The following is a 21,942-nucleotide window of genomic DNA, read 5'->3' as shown; positions in this document are numbered from 1 at the left end:
AACTGACGTCCTGTGGTTTCCCAGTCTGTGAGGCCGCCCAAGGGAGGGCAAGGGCAGGGCAGCTCCTTCAAGCCGGGCGCCCGGCGGCACCGCCCGCCCGCCTTCCCGCGTCCGGCCCGATGGCTCCGCATCCTCTCACGGGAGAGGCGGCACGTGGGCCCCGGCAGCAGCAGCAGCCCCCCCCGTGCCGCAGCGTCCCGCCCGCCCGGCGGGGCCCGGCCCCTCCTTCCTCCTCCCCCCCCGCCCCACCCGCCGAGGCCGCTCCCCCCGCAGCCAGCCCCGCGCCCGGCGCCCTTTGTGTGGCTCCGGGCAGGCAGGAACAGCCCAGCCCTCGGGTGCCGCGATGTGCCGGCACCTCTCCCCGCCGGCCCCGGCCCGTCGGTGGGCGCGGAGGGCGGCAGTCCCGGCGCCGCCCTGCCAGCCGGGGCTCAGCGGGGCACGCCAGCCGGGGCCGGGGGTCTGGCAGCCGCCGCAGCCCCGCCAGGCCTGAGGGAGGGCTGCGTTCCCGGGCTGCGCTCCCCGCCTGCACTGCCCGGACCCCGGCCCAGCGGCCTCCCCCTCCCCCCGCGCCGCGGACGTGCGGAGCAGCAGGCCCCGAGCCGCCGCGCGTGCGCCTTGCGGGCCTGCCCCGCACCGCCCCGCCCCGCCCGCGCCTGCGCGGCGCGGCAGCCGCTGCCACCGCCCAGGAATCCCGGCCGCCCGCGCCGCCCCTTCGTTCTGCCACGTGTCCCGACGCGGGAGTTACCCCGTGGAGAGCGGCGTCTCGGCGGGGGCGGTGCCGGCCCCCCCGGTCCCGCCCCTCGGCACGTAGCGCGGCTCGGCCGGCAGCGCTGCCGCAACGCGCCCGCCCGCACCGCCTCCGCCCTGCCGGCCGCCCCGCCCCTTCCCCGGACTGGCAGCTCTGCTCACCAATGGGACACCAGCACCGTGGGGCGAGAGGCGGGGCGGGCGCGTGTCTCCCAATGAGACAGGAGCGTGGGCGGGGCCTGGCGGAGAGACCACCAATGGCAGGAGTGGGTGGGCGGGGCGTTGGCGGCGGCGAGGTGTCCCGGCGGGGCGGGGCGTAGCGGCGTGGCAGCCAACGGGGAGCGGCGGTGGGCGTGCCCGGGGCGCCCCTGGCGCCGGCGCCGGGGATCCCCGTGCGCCCAGTGCCGTTTCCGCCCGGCCTGGGGAGAAGCCGCCGCCGCCGCTGCCGGGGGGAGGGGCTGGCGCCGCGGCCGCCGCCGAGGGCTCGGTCCCGCCGGCTGCCCAGGAGACGCCGTGGCGCTGAGCCGGGCCTAGTGCCGCGCGGGGGCCCGGGGAACGGGCCGGCCAGGTAGGCGCGGACGGGTGGGGACCGGCTGTGTCCGGCGGCGGGGTTGGCGGGAGGGAATGCTGCGGCCGGCGGGCGGCCGTGGTGGGCTCCTGGGGCCGGCCGCGGCCCGGTGCTCCGCCCTGCACGGTCTCGGGAGCCCGGGCGTCAGGCCCCCGGCCCGGCGGTGGAGCAGCGGCACGGGAGGCCCGACCTGCCCCGGCCCGGTGGGGCAGGCCCGGCGGCGCGGGCCATCATGGCGGTCCCGGTGGTGCGCGCCCGCCCGCGGCGGCCGGGCTGGGGCCGGGGGTGGCAGGTCGGTGCGGGGCCGGGCCGCGGGGCTTTGTCGGTGGTGGCGAGCGCCGGGGAAGCCCCGCTCTAGGCTGGCCTGCTCCGCTCCCCGTTTTCCCCCCCCCTCATTGTCCCGGGGGACCTTGGCGGTCGTTGCCCGCTTCGGGGCAACCTCCTCCGGGCCGCCGCCGCCGCCGCCCGCCCCGAGCCGCCGGGCCCAGGGGTAGGCGGTGTTTGACCTGCATTTTCTGCTTTCTCATGGTGCCCGTGCGGCGTCTTCTCCCATTACCCCCCGCACCCGGCCCGCCCGGCGGCTGCAGCCCGGCTTCTCCCGCATTTCCTCGCCCGTCACGCGTGGCCGCTGCGAGGCGAACTCCCTGCCCGCGCCCCGGCCCCGCTCCCACCCCCGCCACCCTGTCTCGGGCGGTACTGGCAAGGTCACTGTCGCCCGGCGCCTCGTCCTTGGGTGCCGGTGACCGCAGCTGGCCGGGCGGGCAGCGTCTGGCCGCCCCCGAAGCGTGAGGCCGCGTGTGGGAGCGGGGAGGTGGGTGTAGCAGCGGGGGTGGGGGTCACAGCCGCTTCCCGACCCCTGTCCCCCTGCCCCTCTGCTCGGAGCTGAGATCCCCGGGTGAGCTATGGGGGTGTCGGGGGGGGGGATTTCTGCGGGTCTGTCGAAGGGCACAGGGCGCTGCAGGGCTGCGGTGGCTGCTGCGGGCTCTGGCCGTGATGTAATGGGAGCACGAAAGGTATGGCCAGGCCAGGGCGAGGGGGCAAACGCCTCTCCTTGTGTGGAGGATGCAGCCGGGTCTCGAACAACTTGATGTTGATGTGCTCGTACATCGTGGATTTCAGACGGTTCCCCCCCCACACCCTGCCTGGGTGTTATTGCCATAAGGCAAAACCTAAACCCAGAAAAGGAATTTTCTGTTTATTTGGTAGAAATAAAGAGATTCCCCTTTTCACTTGGATAGGAAATACTAGGGGTTTTTATTTTTTCTTCTTGTGGTTGACCCAGGAAGTCATCTTGTTGCCAGCCTTCTGGTTTGTGTTTTTTTTTTTTTTTGCTCTAGAGGTGCAAGGAGGAGGGTGTTGCTTTGCTCTGGATCCTGTGGGTAAGCGTTGAAGGCTGTGACAGCAGCTGCTGTTGGCTCTGGAGCTCTGGTTGCTATGAGAGAAGCTTCAGTAGACTTGGCTGCTATCTCCAGGGAAGGACAGCAGAGCAGCCTCCATTAGTGTAGTGGTGGAGAGATGGCTGGCTCACATTCAGCAGAGGGGTTTACTTTTTGGGCTGTTTCCACAGGTCCAAATCAGAAGCAGGGTGTTTTGATCCAATGAGACAAAAACCTACAAGGTGGGTTTCATTGCTGCTCTTGAGTTGATGGAATTGCACTTAAGTGTGGGCTGGAAACCCCGAGTTACCCTTTCCAGATATTTTGGTCAGTGTAAAAAGTAGGACAGCGAGAATTGATATGATCTTCCTGTTAAGTGAAGGCTGCAGTCGTGTTTCATTTGAACTCCAGTCTCCTTTCCAGCCAGAAACAGAGCCAGATGCTTTTCTTATTGTTTGTATGTCTCCTTCCTCCCCTTCCATTGCCGGGGCCCCACTTGCCTTATTGACTGGAATTTCTGCTGTGTGCAGTGGGTGTGTGCAGCAGACACCAGCCTGCTAGTGCTGAGGAGGGATTTTCCATTCAAAGACCAGGGAACAGTCAAAATAAAGGCCCGGCTCGACTTTGGGACTGCAAACAGAAAGCAGGGAGAGGAGTTTCCCTGTGCTGCAGGGTAAAATTTATCCTCTGCACTTCTTAGCCAGTTGTGTGTCAAAACATAAAGAAAATGCTGCTCTGCTATGGAATAGGGAGGTGAAACCTCCTGTGAATAATGGGAACGATTCCTGTCTTTCAGTTGACTCAAATGCTTGATGAAGGAACAGTTTGCAGGAGGCCATTTTTGACGTGACTATGTATTGTGGAATCTGCCAGCTTCTATCCCCACACTGCCTGACTGCAGTAGCTTCCTCTTTTTTTTTTTTTTTTTTTTTCTTTTTTAAAGGAAGAATGAGAGCCTTTCTTATCTGCTTAACTAACCATTTGGCAGTGGCCTCTGTCTGTGTGATACTGTATTGTTGACTCGAAGCTATCAGTGTGTTCCAGTGCATTTGTTAAAGATGAAACTGTTAGTTGAGGTATGCAGTATGGGAAATGAGAATACATTAGCAACTGCCATCTTTGTAAACTAACACCTATAATGGGGAGCCCCCTTGCCCTGGCCTGAGTTACCACACTCAGAATTACTATGAGCTTGAAGCAAAAATTCCAGGACTAAGAATAATGTGAGAGAGATTAAAATATGCTCTTAAATCTGCTTGATTTGCAGCAATCACGTGGCAGGAGCAAACTCCGAGTAGCTTTTATATTTGAGGATCTGGAGCACCCAAATTGTTTCATGTGGTGGAGTGAGCAACTTTTAACCCACCTAAAATGTATCCATCACTGGGGCTGCATGTACTTATCTGCAGCCTGGCACGGAGTGGTGTGGCAACAGTAATAACCTTAGGGTTTTGTGAGTACAAAAACTAGCTCCTCGGTTTAATAAAATACAGCAAGTGGTCTTCGTGTCCCCTTAGTCTTTATTTACAGTCTCTCTGTATGTTATAATGGGGAATTAATCTGCTGCCTCACATCCTGCTGAATGACTGGCACCACTTTGACAAGGCCCTGGCTTTTTGTTTTACTGTCATATCCCAAGTGACCTGAAAGTAATATTCCTTAGCTAATGTTGTCTGCAAAACCACCCCAAGGTGAGGCAGTGAAATGCCACATATGTTTAAATCCTTTTTTAGAAAGAGGACTTAGTTGTAGCCAGATCTTATTTTGAACAGTAATAGGTCAAAGATGAAAAAAAAAACAAAAAACAACCCATAGGAAAGAGGTGGCCTTAAACAGGCATCTCAGAATGTGCAGAAGTTTGTGCTCTTTTGGGAGGGGGTTTGTGAGGAGAAATCCAACAACAACTGCTGATTTAAATTTTTGAAATGTTCCCTAGATGGAAAAAAAAAGGCATTTTTAATTCAAACCTCCAGGTGCAAAGCTTGCAAAGAAGAACTCAATGTGTGATGTCCCAGCCATGTAATTTCTTAGCCTGACCCGCCTATTCTTTCTCCCATTTTGGGTGATCTGACTTTTGTAAAGTTATTTTGAATGATGTGATGAGATAAAAATGTTTCTATCTGCTCTGGTAATAGTAAAACAAACATGATGAGTGTTTGGAGGTTTGAAACAGCAAAAATCATTGTTCTCATGGCAATATTACTGTTTTACAGATGCACATTTGTGTTCTCTGGTGCTGCTTGTGTGTGTAACTCTGAAATCTTGCCAGCGAAGTCTCATGTGCTGTGTAGAAGAAAGGTTGCAATATGGGAAGATTTTTTTTTTAATGTATTCAAATGTAGTAGCAGTACTACTTTTGTTGAAAGCATTAAATATATGTTTAAGCATACAGCAAGTGAGATACTAAGTTTTTCCTGTGAAACCCAAGGTGCTATTTTATTTTAAAATAAAGACTTTGTTGCATTTTACTTGTCTACTTAGTTTTTTCTCTTTCTCTTTTTTTTTTTTTAAAGCTGTGGATGTTAAAGCTGTTACAGATTCTACAGCCAGTCTTGAGCTTCCACGGCTGACTTATGGCATGAGTTATTGCACAGTAACTTTGCACTTACATTGTTAGAGACGGTTTTGTATAAATCTAGATCTTTTGCTTATTTTGATAACGGAAAAAGCCCCAGCCAAGAGTTCAACATCTTGAAACTTTGGGGCTGAGGGTTGTTTTCCACTTTTTTCTTAATTAGTTATTGAAGTTTCTTAGTCTTTTGCGTGGTGGGTTGTGGGTTTTGTTGTTTTTTTGTTGTGGGGTTTTTTGTTTGTTTTTTTTTTTTTCCCCAGGATTTGCTATTTTGGTGGCAATTTTCCAGTATTCCTGTAGCAAATCAGCCGAGCGGTGGCCCCTGTCCCTGCTGAGCAGGGAGAATGTGCAGTGCTTCTGGCCTCCCCGCTGAGCTCACGCAGGGGTGGGACTTGCTAAGCTGCTGAAATCGCAGCTAATGCCCACTGAGCATGCTGAGAAACAGTTTTTCAACTGCTCCCAGTTTAATTTTTTTTTTTCTTCTATAATTAGTAAAGATGCTCTTTGTCTCCAAGGATGATCTACACGACAAATCAGGAGATTCTTGTTCATCGTTCCCCTTCCCCCCCACCCGAGCTACTGGTGAAGTATTATTTTCCTGTAACAAAAATAGCTAAAGGGATTTTTCCCTCACTTCAGCTGATGAGTCTGAACTTGAAAAGCTGTAGCCCAAAAGAAGAAATCTGAACTGAAGAATAGCCCTAACAGTAGTTTTTGTTGCCACAAGCCCTTATAGGAGCATCGATACTGTTGCTTAAATTGTAAATTTACAACTTTCTGATCCCTAAACCTGATTTAAATGCTTAAACAGTAGAACAAACAAATCGTATTTTTAAATAATAAATTTGAGAAAGAAAAGCTTTCTTGGTGAGTTTTATTTTCCTCCTACCAAACGCACACAAAACCCAATTATTTTAATGAGCAATATGGGAAATACTCAGAAGAGTGTGCTCAGACATCAAGACGGAAAAATGTGGGAGGACTTGTCAGCGGTTTGAGTGGCAAGCTTTTAGTGAGCAGGAGAAGTAATTTCTTTTGTGGTCAGGAATCTAATAGTCCCACATTCACCAAACATGAAGAAAAAAGGGGGATCGAAGAGGGAGGAACACTGAAGAGTGGCATTGAGAAATAGTCAGGAATTTGGCTTTTCGGATGAAGTTTATAAGTGATCTGTTGTTTATGCTAAAGTTTAATCCTTATAAACTTGATAACGTAGACAGGTCCTGCATTCCTCCCCAAGGGTCATGGAAGGGCTGAGTTTAGCAAAGGGGAGGTATCCCAAGCAGTCAGATCTATGCAGTTTGCAAGGCAACAAACTTTTTTTGTGTATTCATCCTGTTACAAACAAGCTTAGTTTTGTGGTTTGTTTTGTTTTTTTTTTTTCACTTAAAGCAGCCTTTTGAGACAGAGTGTGAGTTAGTTTTAAAACCAAAATGCTTAAGCCCTAAAATATTTCAAAGTAATTTCAGAGTAGAAAGGTCACAGTGCTTTTGAGTGTTCATATTTAGAGCATGATTACAATTGCAATCATGCACATTGACAAGAAGATATTGTCTGGATTTGGTAGCTGCTCATTTAGTGACTCAGGCTTATTCCTGTTGTCCTTGTGCAGCTCATACCAGGGCTTTCTTCTGCAGCCTTGTTGATTTACAGGACAAAACTTTTTTCAGTGACCGTGCCAGCAGCCCAGAAAACAGTTTGAAGTTCTGATACTGAGAAGAATACTCTTGACTTTGAAGTGAGCAGTTTGAAATGCAAGTCATTGATAGGGAAGGAGTGTGTGACCCGCCATCAAACTTTCTAACAGAACACGCCTGCTGCTGGTGATTCAGTAAAAGGGAAAAAAAAGTCAGGATGCAGCTTGAAGTTTTAGTTAGTTGGTATTGGATAATGCAGTCTCTTGGTTTTGTATAGACTTTGAATCATGAAAATAAGCAACCAGAGGATTTTTGTGGATTGTGTTGCATGGTAATATTCAGATAAGTAAGCCTATGTCAGACAGCGTTGCTCAGACTGGAGCAGGGAAAATGCAGCTTGCTCCTGGGAGCAGAATACGGGAGTTGCAGAGGTGGTAGCTGGTAGAAGGATGGGACCATGAAGACTGTCACTTCTCATCACAGCTCAGGGTAGTGCAGAGAATGGAAGCAGAGGAGTGTTTCTCAGTGTGGCCCTATTTCCCAGCTGTGCCTCTGCCCAGATGACATCTTTCTGGCAATGCTTTCAGTCACTGTAGGATTGCTGCCTCTTCAGGATGCTGGTGTGGAAGCTGCTTCCAAGGAGCAATTCTCAAGTGTTTTTGTGGGAGAGAGTAAGGAGGTGAGAATGTATCCTTGCTTGTAGCCAGGAAGGAATACACTGGAAAAAGTTTGAGAATCACTGATTGAGGAAACTAAAGTGCCCTGGGGGTTCTGCATGAAGCCTTTCAAATAGTTAGCACATCTCAATGTGAGTTGCAGTATCAATTTATAGATACTTGGAAGAATGTATGAACCTTTTGCATTCGTGTGGCCTTTAACTAAAGACACTAAAACAAATTGTTTCCTGTGTTTTGGTGGCATTAGGTTGGAATAACTTATAATCACACTGCAAGAATGCTTTCAGTAATGTGGCTGTAGAATAACTTTTGCCACAGCAGAGATCTGGAAGCTTCCTGTGTAAATAAAGCCAACATGAACCTTTGAAGAAAAGATGACTGCTTGATCAAGTTAAGTAGGCTCTGCTTGACTGTAGAGGAGCCTGGCTTTCTGATTCAAAGTTCTCTTGCAGTTTCATGAATTTCAAGGATATTGGGGTGTAGGATGGCCTGGAGGTTCATAGGGAACAAGGATACTTGTAGGGTGAAAGTCAAGTTCTAAACTTGCCACAAACTCGCTTTGTTATGCAGTTCTTCTAATATCCACCTCAGGCTTTGCTCATATATGGAAATTGGTGTGTTAAACTGGAATGGGTGTTTGTGACACTCTGTATATTCTTTGCATAACTTTCTGCAGCTTTTTGGTGCACACTAGTGATACAGGTTTGTGGCAGTTCAAGCTGACCCAGTGTGCTGCTACCACAATGCTGCCTTCTTTCCCACCACCACTGTTGCCTCTATTCTGGTCCATGCCTGCCCCAGCAGTGAACTATTCAGGAAGGCTACCGAACAGTGAATTTCATATTTGGAAGTAAGAGTTTTCTCCTGGCTTCTGCCTGAGCTGCTCAACTGTGGGGTCAGGTTAGCACCAGTGCAGAGAGGGTTGGGGAGGCTGCACTGAAGCTGTGCCAGCTGAAGTCAGCTTGAAACTATTGCAGAACTGCACCCTGTGAGTGAGGTTACTCTGGGTGAAGTTACACGAGACAGCTGAGTACATCCAACAGCTCTGCTGCTGAATGGGGGAAGTTTTGCTCCCCCCTTCCTCTCGCACCCAATGGGGAGTTCTGCCTTTTCTGTTTGCCAGCTCTGGTTTTTGCTGGATCCCTTCTCTGTGCTCCTTCAGCTTACTTTCCCACCAGAAAGCTGTGTAGGGGTTATTTAATGTTTTGGGTTTTGCTGGATGATTTTTTTTTTTCCAAGATAGTGAACTGAATTGGCTCACCCAGGGGTTTGACAAGCACCCAGAACCCTCACAAAATAAATAGGGGAGAGCACGTGGGTGGAAGTGCAGAGGATGTGGTGGGGACCAGAGAAGGGGAGCTGGGTTTCTGCCTTTTGGTGGCAGCACACAATGCAGCCAGCCCAGGCTGTCCCCTGGAACTTCATGCTCCTTTTAGAGAAGGGTGAGGTCCATCTGCTGTGTGATGAGCAATCTGTGCAGGGCTGAAGGCTTGTGCCCTTGGTCGCTGTGCTTCCTTTAGACAAACCTTCAGTTCCCTGCTGGAAAATGGGCAATGAATCTTTACTTTGTCTGCTGTGACTTGTTCAGGAAGCTGGTCAGATCTGAGTTTTAACATAGGCTTCATCTGTGATGGTGGAATAGTGTTACAACCTGAGCACGGATGCTTACCTGTTACAAAATAGCAAATTTTTGTAGGTCCACCTTTGCAGAAAGTAAGTACAGCAGAAAGCTGGGGTGATGTCTCGTTTTGAAAGATGGCAAAATGTTAATTAGTATACAAGTATTCCACATCTCTGGAAGTAAATGCACCACACAGTGTTCTTTATCCATTTGTTGTTGTGTTTTTTTTTTTCACCTGGCATAAAGGACTCTTCATTTTGCATTTATTTGCCAGTCATTGTGACTTGTGATATCGAGGCATGTGCAAAATTATTAATTACTGAAGATACATTGTCAATCAAATGTATTTTTAAAACAAAGTAGCAAAGAAAATCGTGGCATGAATTCCATGTAACTTTGCTGAAAGTATATAGAGACATGAGTATGACTGAATGCAACAATTTAATTCAGCCAAGGCCAGTGGCAGCAGAAACTTGAAACCAGTTTCTTTAACACAGAAAACTTGGTTATTGCAGCATGTGTTTGAAACAGAGCAATTGTCTGTATCCTGCAAGTCCCAGTGTGTGCTGCTGTGGCTGCTCACTGCAAGCTGAGGCATTTAGTTTCATACCTAGTAGAACTTAAAGCAACATTTTGGCTATTTGTATTTGAATAAAGTTATTTAAATGTTAGCATGTCGTGACGTCTCCAAATGCATATTGCTGTGCAAAAAAATTAATGTTGGGTGTGAGCAGTATGTCTCATAAGCAAGAAGTCTCATCTGTTGTGAAGGTAATCTTTTATTTAATGAAAACCTTTGCAAATAGCCCCAAACACTTTGCAATAAGGGAATGAAGCAGTTTGTATTTTCTGTCTTAGGCTTCATGGCAGGTAGCAGTTGTTCTGTCTTTGCAGTGTGGTAGCTGAACACTGAGGTAAGCAGTGGGGTGATGTACGTAGAGTTCCCGTTTGCTCCATCTCAACAGTTGTGTCCACTCCCTGCCCGTGCCTCTAGATAAGTCCCCAGAGCTGGGACACATTCTTTATCTGACAGTGGCTGGGCAGAAGGTGAAACGTTTTACTAAGTAACAGATGCTGTGTTTTGGGGTATGCCATCCCAAACTTGTCTCTATAGATAAGCATTAGTAGGAAGATCTCTGCTGAGGCTGAAACTAAAACTTGTGAGATGTGTAAAGGAAATACCTTAATGCTGCCCTGCAATGGTCCTGTTTGGAGAGGCTGTTTTTGGGTGATCTGCCCTGAGGCATTTGGATGCTGAAATCCCAACAGCATCCTTTACACACCTATGGAAATCATCATTACTGCTGCTGGAAGAGTGGGCTTGTCACCTTTCCATTTTAGGTCCTGAAACACATGGAGCACAGTGTGGGTCAGTCAGAGAAATTCAAGAAGCCAAGCACAGGAGTGCCTGCATCTGGTGGCACAAGTCCACTGCTTGGTAGATTCTCTTTGGCCACTGTGTGTTCAGAGTGTCCTTTAGGAAAAGTTCAGATACTGAATCTGTAAGAGGATGAAAAATTCACAAACTGGGAAAAGACTTTTCCCCAGAAGCTGCCAGAGAACATAAGAATGAAATTAATGTGTCACAGTTGCTATTTCCTGCTCCTATATTTCCAAGTCTTACGTATGCAGATAGAAGTAATAAATTAATAAAGAATAAAGCGCTAGCATATTCTTAAAGTGAGACTAAGCCTTGAAACCTGCAGTCATTACTTAGGCCTTTCTTGGGTGCAGCTTGGGACTGACAGCTTGAAACTGCTCAGCAGAAATTCATTGAATTGCATGTGGAAAAGAGGACCTTGAAGGATCAGGGAGAATGAAATGGCACGGCCAAATGTTGATGTAACTTACCTGGTTTTTGTGGAACTGTATGAAAATGTAGCCAGGATCCTTGTGGTGAAATCCTTTGACTCAAGATTCCTCCTTTTTTTAAAAAAAACAACCTAAAAAACCAAACCAAACACACAGCAGAGATGGATGGGGGTGACTTAGGAGCAGGCTGTTCTTGTGAGCAAAGTTTGTAGCTTTCTGTTGCTCTTCCAGTGTCAGAGTTTAAGGCATCACTCCTTTTTCTGAGCGATAGTGAAGTAGGCTGTTCCCATGAGAGTCACTGTGTTGGGGTAACATTTGCAAGGAATTCTGATATTTTCAGTTTTATGTGAAGAGAAGGTTGTGAGGGAGAAAATAAATGTCCTTGACACATATTTGAAAAATGGAAACTTTACAGCATTTTGTAAAACAAAATTACCTAAGTTGTTAAGAAAGGTAGTTGTTACTGAAATGGTATGTGGGTTTAAAATGTAAAAATTTGACTTGAACAATGGGATTTCTTAAGGAGTTCTGTTAGTATTGAGAAGGTGTGATTTAGCTTAGGTTAAAATGTCTCCAGTTAAACTGATCATCCCTGCTTTTGGGGAGGCTGCTGCTTCTCACCCAGGATATGTGCATGGGTCCTTAGCCTGTACTGACTATGGAAGAAACATGTGAAGTAGCCACAGTAATTTAAATTCTTTTCAAGTGTTTTTTTTCCCCACCCAAAAGTTCAAGATGCAGTTCTTTCAGGGCAGTTTGTTCCCAGTCCTTTCCTGGTTAAATCTACGGATTTTGCTCTGGCTTTCATGTGCATGACTGGAAACACTACGTGAGACATCTTGGAAATAGTATTCTGATTTCACTGATAGGAAAAATTAAGGCATAAAAAAGATATTAGCTTGCATAGGACATCTTCTAGGCAGTGTGGAGGTAAAGCATACGTTTATCTTTTTTTTTTTTTTTTACTCCTTGTCTAGTGGTGCAAATTGCTTCTCTTGGACTTCTTTAGGTACCTTTCTCACACATCAGTCCTTTCCTCTCCCCACAAGTCCATGTTCTGTAAGGCTGTGTTGCTTCTGTATGTATCTTTGGTTTCTTTCAGTAAAGCAATCAGTGATTTTAATACTGATGTTAGTAGATGTTGTGGAGAGTGCATTGTGTAGTGGACACAGGTGAAAAAAATATGCTGGATGAGTTGTTGATGGGCAAGCCTGGGAATGTGAGCCAGGGTATTTTTCCTGCTTCTTTTCACTAGCATTGTAATGCTACGAGATTGGGTTAAGAACAACGTTGCTACTGATTTGTAGCCATCAGGACTGATAAACTATGTGAAGGGGCCTTCAGAGTATCTTGGCAACCTATGTTTGGATGTTTAGTGTACACAAAGTCTATCTGCATTATTCAGGAAGATAATTCCTGTCTGTGCTGTTTTCCTCCTGCCTTGAGATCATTCTCCTATCCAACTGTTACCCAGCTGAGATCTTGATAGTTCTCAGTTTTTCCATAATGACAAAATCAAATTAGCCCTATGATGACTGGTGCATGTGAAATTCCTCTCAGTTAAAGCATGTTGCCCTGAATATTCTCTAGCTGTTTTATTTTTTGGGGGGGAGAATTGAGCATCTTGTGTTTGAAAGGGAAAGGAGAAAAGATGTAGATTAGGAAATGCTGATGTTTAAGGTACAAGGAGGAGCGTGCAGCTTTATTCTAGAACATAATCTGTCCAGCTGTGACTTAGTCATCTTCAGTCTTATATAAAATGCCTCCAATTTAAATAGTTGAGCATCTCTCTCCCGAATGCAGCAAACCAGCATTTTTTATGCTTATGTGAAGCTGTAATAGATGCAAGCCATCTTCTTAGCCTTCGTACTGGTGAACCTGCAGCATCTATCATGCTGTCAAGCCTCATTTACTCATGTGATGGGATTTTTTTTATTATTCTCCTGCACAATTTTTCCAGGTTTAAAGAGAGTCCTTGCAGTTGGCAGGGAATACAGCACTGATAATCCCAGACAGAAGAGCAGAGAACGTAACGTGAGAACAAGAGTGACTCTCCCAAGTCAGACTGAAGGTTTTGTTTATCTCTGACAGGGCCAAAAATTGATGTTTATGGAAGAATGTAAGGTTAGAGCATCTCAGGATCTTGGCTAACATCATTCATTTCAGTGTAGTCATTCATGCAGTTATGTTAAAGCCCTGCTCCCAGTTGCTTTGGTTTCACATAGCTGTTCTTTAAGGAAAGGAAGGTAACTTGGCTATTATGACATGCTTTTGTATGGATAAATATATGTCCACATTAATCTGTTGTTTATATAACTGGTTTTTTCTGACAGGTGGGGGAGATTCTTTTTAGTGACTGAAACAAGAACTGGTAAGTTTTTTGTAGGGACTGGTCTGTGTGAGATGGAAGACACTCTGCTAGTTAAGTGGTGATGGACATCCTTGCTTAGGTAGTTAAGGAAACAGATCCTGCGAGTGTGTTGTTAAGTGAATATATTGATAAAGATAGGTGCTAATAAATCTTAACCACTGTGGACGTGGAAGATAACATTTAAAATTCTGCCAATACATGCACCACTAACACTCACTTCATGAAACTGGGGAAGCTAATGTCTTAGTCACCCATGCATGCAGTAGAGCAGTCTCCTTTGGAGGTGCAGTTAGAGCTGCAGCTTCACTTGCAGAGTTTGAAGTGTTCTTCAGAGGCTTCTTAGAAAGTATTTGATGTCATTTTAGTTTAAAAAGTTTTATTTATAATTTTTTCATAAAAATTACAGATGTACTGTGCTCACTGTGGAGACTTAATGACTTCGATCAATGCTGCCTGGGGACCTCTAGGCATGATTTTAAATTTTCCCCAAGGAATTGGGGATAAATCCATATGTTGTTTTTTAGGCTCTGCTTGACAAACATAGTCTAGTTCATTTGTAAGCTGCAATGCCAAGCGTAGAAAAGGCTAGGTGAGATTTTCCAGTCTTTGTTAGGTGGAAAGTCAGATCATCAGAAGGTTATTTTTGGCCTTAAAATGCATAGTTACACAAACACTTGGTGGCCCTGGAGAAGAAATGAACAATGCTGTGAGCAACCTGATCCAAGTTGGCACTACTTTGGGCAGAGGAAGGGGTTTCAGTCAGTTAACCTCCAGTGGTTCCTTCCTGGATTCCTCCTCTGGAAGTTGGACTGGGTGTAGGAGGTGTGGGGGGCATGCCTGTGCTGGGTGGAGAGGGCAAGGAGGAAGAAGGCAGGGTCCTCTGACACTAAAAATGGTTGTGATGTAGAAATTGCATTAACAGTGGAGGTCTAAAATATCTGGGATTGTAACTTGAAAAGGACACACCTAGCTTTTTAGAAGGCTGTGAGATGAAGTCAGCTTTTAATTTACTGCTCTTAAGAATCTTTATCTGGATAGCATAAAATATTTGATAAAGCCTTCCGTCAGATAGACACTTGTGGGATAATAAAGTATGTTTAGGGAGCTGTGAATTGTTTTGCAACATTTCAACAAAAGATACTAATCCATCCAGTTGCAAGGTGATGCATTTATTACAAAAACTGCAAACCCACCCTGTACATTGTGAAATAGCATTTTGGAAAGCAGTAGCTCAAGACTTTAAGGTCTTTACAACTAGTTGCCTCTGCATGGTACTTGGGTAAGTATTTTATTTAAAAGGATTAATGTAATTCTTGGGCATATTGAGAAGAAAAAAAAAATGGGGGGAAAGGAATGTGAAGCAAAAATAAGTAATCTTATAAACACAGCTATGTTGAGACTGATACTGGAATTTAATTTTGGTTTCCATGCTTCAAGAAGATTGCCAGTGTATTTGGAGAGAATTCAAAGGACAGCTGCAGAAATGATCCAGGGACTGGAAAATAAGCCTCATGATGTGAGGCTTAAAGGAGCTCAACTTACTCAGCTTATTGAAAAGACAATCGAGAGAGGACTTGATCTTTCTCTAAAAGGACTTGTGAGATTTACTGACAAAGGCAAAGCAATATCAACTGAGGTTAGACAAATTCAGTCTTGAAGTACAGTTTTTAGCAATGGTAATAATTAAACATGGGAACTTTTTACAGGGAAAGGAACAAACATTTGTCTTAGTCTTTTAAAATAGGCCCAATTAGTTTCTTTCCAGAGAAAATGTCTTTTTTTGCATTTTGGTGATAATACTCCTTTAAGAATCTTTAAAGGTTTCATGCCATGATCAGTTGGCACGTGTTCTGATCCGTGCACTTGCAGTCAAAGCCAAGATCACAAAATTAAGATTAATTTAGAGGAGAAATAGTTAACCTGGTGCTAGAATACTGGCTTGCATAAGACATATAAGATGTGAAGGGAACTCTGAAATCTAATGCTTTGTGGCTTGCATCATTGGAACTCAGTTCTTTCCCATACTGCATTGCTTCAGATGTTTTAAGATATGATTAAGGTTTCTGAAAGCCTCTACAGAGCAGCCCTAATGTAACTGTGTACACTCAGACTATTCAGTTGAGTAGTGCTGAATTCCAGGTGACCGCAGGAGCAGTCTGTAAATCTTTTTCATCCTTTTTTAGAAACAGTATTTTTAAAATTGCAGAATGGCAATATGATTACAATTCCTCTGAGAGGTAAAGTATGCACAAGCTGTCTTGGTAGGCTTCATTCTTAAATTAATGTGGGATATTCTTTTTCTCTCAAGTTAACTGGACTTAGAAAGTGTATTTGCATTTGAAACAATATCAGATAATTGTCAGAAGCAGTATTCTAATGGCACTTGTTTGCTGCTTTTTGTACCATCGAAATGAGAATACTTCAGTGATTCTGTTCCTCCGTCATGTTGTAAATTCACCTGGGGAATTGAGTGACTCAGTTTGGTAATGGCTCCAGATCATGCCTCTGTTTTTTTTGTTTGCGTTTGTCCATTTCACCACTCCCTTGATGGCTTCTGAGTTTCTGTATTTCCATAGGTTACCTTGTTTCAGATGCCTTTGCAGGCATGCAGAGCTCTTAAATACCCTTTTGGTAGCTCTCAAAATCTGCTGCTTTGTGCAGGTTAAGCTCCCCTGGTCAGCCCTGCCCGTGTGCGTGCTCGTCCTTGCCTGTGCAGGGGAGGACGTGGAGCTACCTGGACTGTTCTCACCTCTTCTCCTGCACGGCTGCATTCCTGCCTCTCCAAGTCTGGCCAGGGAGGAGCCCATCACTCTCATCTCTGCAGGTGCGCAGTAAGGAAACACTTCTGTGTCCTAAGGAGCAAGAGGCAGCTCAAAACTCTGTAGCTTTTTGAACATATATTGTCACGTAAATACTTGTCACATAAATCCAGCTTTTTCTGAGGTGAGAAAGAGGTTGTCTAGCAACTGCAAGTTTCCTTGCTTAGGGCTAAAGGGAAAAACTGCAGAAACGTGTTGGGGCACTACGCTGTGTAAAGCAAAGGCCTCCAGCTTGGAGACCTAGTGCAGCAATCCCTGCTACTCACCTTGCCCAGACAGCTCTATCTGTCTTAACCTGCAGAAGCAATGCAGAAAGTGCTACAGACAAAAGAGGTTGTGAAGGCTTAGTAGTAAATAAATCTCCCCCCTTCTTTGCCTTCCCCCTCTGCTGTCTCATCACTCCCCTCTCCCCAGCATCAGGAGGCTGATGGAGATGACCTGCTGGAGGAGGGTGGTCAGCCTCTTCAGCGTGAGCAGCTGTCACATTTCAACCTCTTTCATCATGAGGCTGTACATAGCTGTCCTTAGCTGCATTTGCAATAATCAGGGAAAAGTTCTCAATATATTACTGTGCTGATAATTCACCGTTCACAAAACCCAGTAGTTGTGGTAGCAGATAGCATTTCATTATTGATGTGTTACAGAACCACTTGCTCAGCATCGCTTTCCTGTGAGCTCCACAGTGAGCACTCTTGGCCAACTGTTTGATGTCAGCACTCCTGTGTTACCACCCACCTGCAGTTCAGGTGGTTGGTTACAGTGTTGTGCATGCATAGGGAAGCTCTTCTCAAAGGAAGAAATTACTAATTTATCTGCAAGTCACCAGAAATAAATCTGGTTTAAGTTACTTTTGTATTTATTCAGTCACCAGTTGCAGGTTTGTGACTGCTGATTTCTGGTCATCTGCATTTACTTTGAAAACGCATTCAAGCAGATTATCTGCTTTTCATCTTGTTAATAAAAAATGAGCTAGTGAAAAAGTGACCATGGCTCTCAGTGTTGTCTGTACTGTTGAGCTTTGCCTTTCTTGCCAGCAGTTATGAAGCAGGTATTTGGGATCTTCCTCAGTAAGTGTCACACCTTCTTCTTTGTAATTGTGAGAACAAGTCTTTTATTATCTTATTTTACTAAAAACTTACCAAAATAACTTATCGAAACTTACATGCCTTAAAGCTAGATGGTCCAATATGCTGTTTGCTGATGGCTTATTCTATAATTTTAGCTACTGTAGTGTTGTAATTATGTGGACATGCACCATGCATGGAGAATCCAACATGCAGAGCCAGGGCGTGCTGTGATGCCGTGTCAGTAGTACCTGCACTTTGGGATCAGCATATATTTGACAGTGCCAAAATACAATGTAACACGAGACACAAGTAAGCCAGAGAAGTGAACCACTGTAAAGAACATCCCTTTAACGTAATTCAGCATCAGCAATTGGGTAGAAGCCCCAGAAGGGGAAATAAGGCTTTTTGGCTGATGTGCTGCCTTGGAGCCTTTGTGATTGCTCTCCACCACTGCCCTCTGACTCTGCTCTCTTAACAGGTTTTATGCAGGCAAAAGTAGATCTGCAGGAAACGTGTGAATTTTCTGGGGGTCCCAGAACCATATTAAATGACTGTGTGATTCTGGGCACTGGTGCCTGTGCAAGTGCCACAGTCATTTATGTTTCCTACAAGACATCCCTTAGACAGGGATGTGGTGGAGTTGAGCTTTGAAGTCTGCTACAGCACCGGAATATTGCTGAAACCCTTATAAAGCCTGTAAAATTCACTGGATTTTAATGCTGCTCAGTAATTACACAGCTCAATTAGTGAATGTATCTGACTGTCTCACTGTGTGTGATGCAGGTTGCAGATGGTTTTGCTTCTGGGTTTCCCACTCAAGGCACATTGGACAAACTGGTGTTTGTTGGGACGTGGTACAGCAGCATTACATAAGCTTGGAGTAACTTCCTTACAATGCAGAGAAAAATGTATTTGCATGATCTCGAGCCCAGGTGCAAGGCTGCAAAACTTGCTGGTCACAAACCACAGAGGCCAGGCTGGAGCTGGGGCAGGGTGGGGGGGTGCTTTCAAGTGGTGGGTTGAGCTGGGGGGGGAGGGTCAAAACGAGCCCTGTAAAGGAAAGCAAGGCTGAACCTTCCGCTGGGAGCTGTGGCTCCATAATTGCCACACTGTGTGATGTTGCCATGGCTGCCCGGGCTGTCCCTGCGTGGTTTCCTGGTGTGTGAGAGCGAGGCCGAGGCTGCCAGCAAGTGGAGAGTTGCCGTACGTGTTTGGGGAGCTCAGGCGTGTGCTGGCAAGCCGCGGTGACGGGAGGATCCCGGCTGGGAGATTTGAGGCTTTGGGAGTCTCTCTCCCATCTCTTCCCTCCCAACAGATCAGATGACGAGCTGAGATTTTTTGCAGAACTTCAAAGCCCCCTTTTACTACTTTCTCACTATCGCAGAGTCCTTGGTTCTGTCTGAAGCTGCAGTCGTGCTGGGAGCAAAATGGCAACGTGAAATGGAGGATCCTGGGGGGCATGGAGGGAGGCCAGGGGGGGGTCTCTCTGGGCCTGGAGGGGCTCTGGCATGTTTTGATCCGAGATCCTTCGGCTGCTTTGCCATCTGCATAGCCTGTGAATAGTTTTCTCTGGCACGGACCTTGTTCCTCAGTGTTGCATCATCTCTGGGAGAAAGGCCAGGTCCGGAGCCCCAGCACAAAGGCTTTCTGAGGCCGATGAAGCTTGTTCTGTGTGTGGAGCCTCTCTCTCCTTCCTGTCGTCCTTTCCGCGGGATTCCTGAAGCGGCCTCCGAGAGCCCCTTCGTCAACAGCTGCTTTATCTCCGCCGCTTCCTGCACACCTGGCTGATGCAACGTCTGCCTTGGAAGCTGCTGCTAAAGTCTCTGGAGCTGGGTTGTTTGCCCTGGCTGGGAGTGGCCAGGCAGGCAGCCTTCGTCACGTGAAGGCCTTAAATAGATGTATAAAGGACGTACAGCCAGACCTGCAAGGCAGAGAGTATTTAGTGGGATTACGAAGAAATCTTTTTTCCAGTGCTAGGACTGGAGGTTGCAATCCTACTCCTGGCAACCCGGTTGTGGTTAGCCTTCCACTGGTTTCAGCTTTGGGGCACAGCCCTGTGCCAGTAAATTCTGCTGATTCCCCTTCTATATTCAGCAACTTCCCGTGACTCTGGACCATCCGGATTCTCATGGGAACAGTAATTCTCTGGGTTTGGATTTGATCCTGGTTATTGCCCTTTATTTCTCTGTTTCCCTCTGACCTTGCGTATGGTAAAGGCTTTTCTCTGAAATCCCTTCAAAACACAATTTCAAGGTCCTAGAGGTAGTGAGGTTTTTTTGAGGGGGGTGTTGTCTGACAGCCTTTTTAATTTAGAGTTTGTCTACTTAGGGAAGTTTAATAGTTACACAGGCACAACCATTAATGTGACTATTATTACATTCACAAGCAGCAAAATCTATAACAAAGAAACACTCTGGTCTGCTAGAATTAAATCAGTGTCATTTATATTATTTAGATTAATCTTGAGTCTTATTTTAACCATAGTCATTTGCTGGTGTTGGGAGGCCTCTTCAGTTGAGTCTAGAAATGTAGGATTTATGTAGATATGGTGTGGCACACTGAGCAGTTCTGCCTTCCAGTATGGCTGTTCCTAGTTGTCTGCCCTGCCTTATTGCAGAAATTTATTGCCCCTATAAGAGTATCTAAAAGGGAATATGTGTTTTACATGCTTCTGCTTTTGGTCCAGTCTTGGCATCAACTGCACTTGATGAGACCTGGCAACATTTCCTTCCTGCCAGCTGTTTTGGCAGAGGCTTAGAGGGGACAGTCGCAGCAGTAACATCAGCTGCCACAGCTGGATTCACTGCAGGTTAGTTATCAAGGCCTTAATCTCAAAATACTGGTTCTGAACCTTTTTGTTTGCAGTTCCTTATTTTTGTGACATACAGACAACTGACTGTTCTCCTCCACCCTGTGGGAAGAGAGAGCAACTATTTCAGAGTACAGCACTGGCACAGCAATTAGGTTGTGTTCCTCTCGCTGCAGAATATTTCCCCTCTCCATGACTGTCCCGAATCAAAAGTTTTATAGAACTGGTAGGGGGTGTTTTACCTCTTCACCCATTTACTTTAGTAATTTTTGTATTATTATTTCTGTGAGGTATTATGTATAATTCTTTTTTTCCTCTTTATCGCTGTATATCTTTCAGGAAGGAACAGAAAACTGTATTTTCAAAAATAAGAGAGTTTTCTGGGGGTTGCCTTCCTTTCATTTTTGAAAATATTTTAATGCTTCAGTATTTGAAGAATTTGTCATCTTCGATGACAACTTGTTATTCTGTGAGACAGAAGCAATATAAAACTGTTTTTAACATAGAAAGGGGCTAAGAATTACTCTTCCTGAGTCTGTTGGATTTTTCTGATTTTTTGCCACTCTTACCAAAGTCTTTTAAGATGTGTTTTTATGATTAACATTGTTCAGGTGGTAGCATTTCATGCAGATTACTACATTTTTTAAAAATATTGTCTCATGAAATTTTCTTACGTCCTCTATTGATGGCCCTTAAAGTTATGAGGACCTTATATGAAGTTTTTTGGTTAGCTTAAACGTTTTCCCTTTACATTTTACTCCTTTAAAACATAGTCTCTATCCCTGCCCTTCTCAGCAGATTGTGTGTGCAGACCACGCAAATGCTGCCAGGTCACTTCTCAGCAGCCTGGGGAACAAGCAAAGTTTCCTGGTGTCTGCCTGCCTGCCAGCTCCCCATAAACATACCTCAGGATAATCTGGTCTGCCACGAATCGCTGCTCCTCTGTAATTTGCTTCCCCTTTCTAATTTGGCATGTGTTTGTTTATGGAATTACCCTTATGTATGACTCCTCAACCAATTTCAAATCGATATAAATTAAACTTTCCAGTAAGGTTCCGTGATGCAAATTAAATGTTTTAAGAAACTCCAAACAAACCCTTGCCTAATGTCTCCACCTCCAGAGTGCATTGGACTGTAAAGAATGTGGTTGACTGTGCAGTAGAAGGTATTTCTGGAAGCAAAGTCTTATCTGGCCTTCCTTTATCTCTTTTTTTTTTTTTTTTTTCCTCTTCAATTTCTTATCATAATACCTTAAATCCTTACTGATTCCAAAAGAAAAAACACCAGGTTTTTGTGTTTTTTTGCAAAACAAAGAGGGTTTGCATAACTTCATGTCTGCTGAAGCAGCAGTTAAGTTTTGAGGTTATGCTTTTTGCTTTGCTGAGTGATCTCTGCAGTCTTGGGTCAGTTGCTGAGAATACTTGACTATGCATTTCATCATTTCTCTGCTTGATGGTTTAATTTCTTTCAGTTGCTCACTGTCATCGTTTGTAGTCCCTTAGGGTGTAGTTTGCAGAGGAGTTTTAACTAAAATTGATGTTTTCTTCATCAGATAAAATTTTGAAATCCCATGGCTGGACAGATGAAAATTGCCTTAAAATAGTTTAAACCTTGTTAAAGTAAATTTAATAAAAAGATTTTTAGTTTCTAGCTGTTTACCAAGTTCTATAAAAATCGGTTTAACTTGCTTATAGCTCAGTTTTAAACATGGCTTGCATAGCCTTCACTGAACTGCTTTATCATGTTGACTTTAGCTACGGAGGTGTGTTCATAGACATATGTTGAGGTAGTTTCTACTGTTTCCATAAAGCATTTTAAGAATAGTGGGATTCATTAATATGATTTTATATACTGTATGGAACAACT

General features: G+C 45.8%; 1 protein-coding gene across 4 annotated transcripts in view; it reads left to right on the top strand.

The window, feature by feature from the left end:
• The first annotated feature begins 1,170 nt into the window (after nt 1–1,170).
• SETD5 (SET domain containing 5) overlaps nt 1,171–21,942 on the top strand; it is a 67,270-nt gene continuing 46,498 nt past the window's right edge. For 3 of the 4 annotated variants that reach the window (XR_007890380.1, XM_051627937.1, XM_051627940.1), the window contains exon 1: nt 1,171–1,315. The gene's annotated coding sequence lies outside the window, so the exon portion shown is untranslated. Of the gene's footprint in view, nt 1,316–20,062; nt 20,077–21,942 lie in introns of those variants that run through there. The other variant, XM_051627938.1, reaches the window with a different exon arrangement.

Source organism: Apus apus, chromosome 9 (genome assembly GCF_020740795.1).
Source record: "Apus apus isolate bApuApu2 chromosome 9, bApuApu2.pri.cur, whole genome shotgun sequence".
NCBI classification, from domain to species: Eukaryota; Metazoa; Chordata; class Aves; order Apodiformes; family Apodidae; genus Apus; species Apus apus.
The sequence above is the reverse complement of the archived record's forward strand: the minus strand, read 5'-3'. Positions and strand labels throughout refer to the sequence as shown.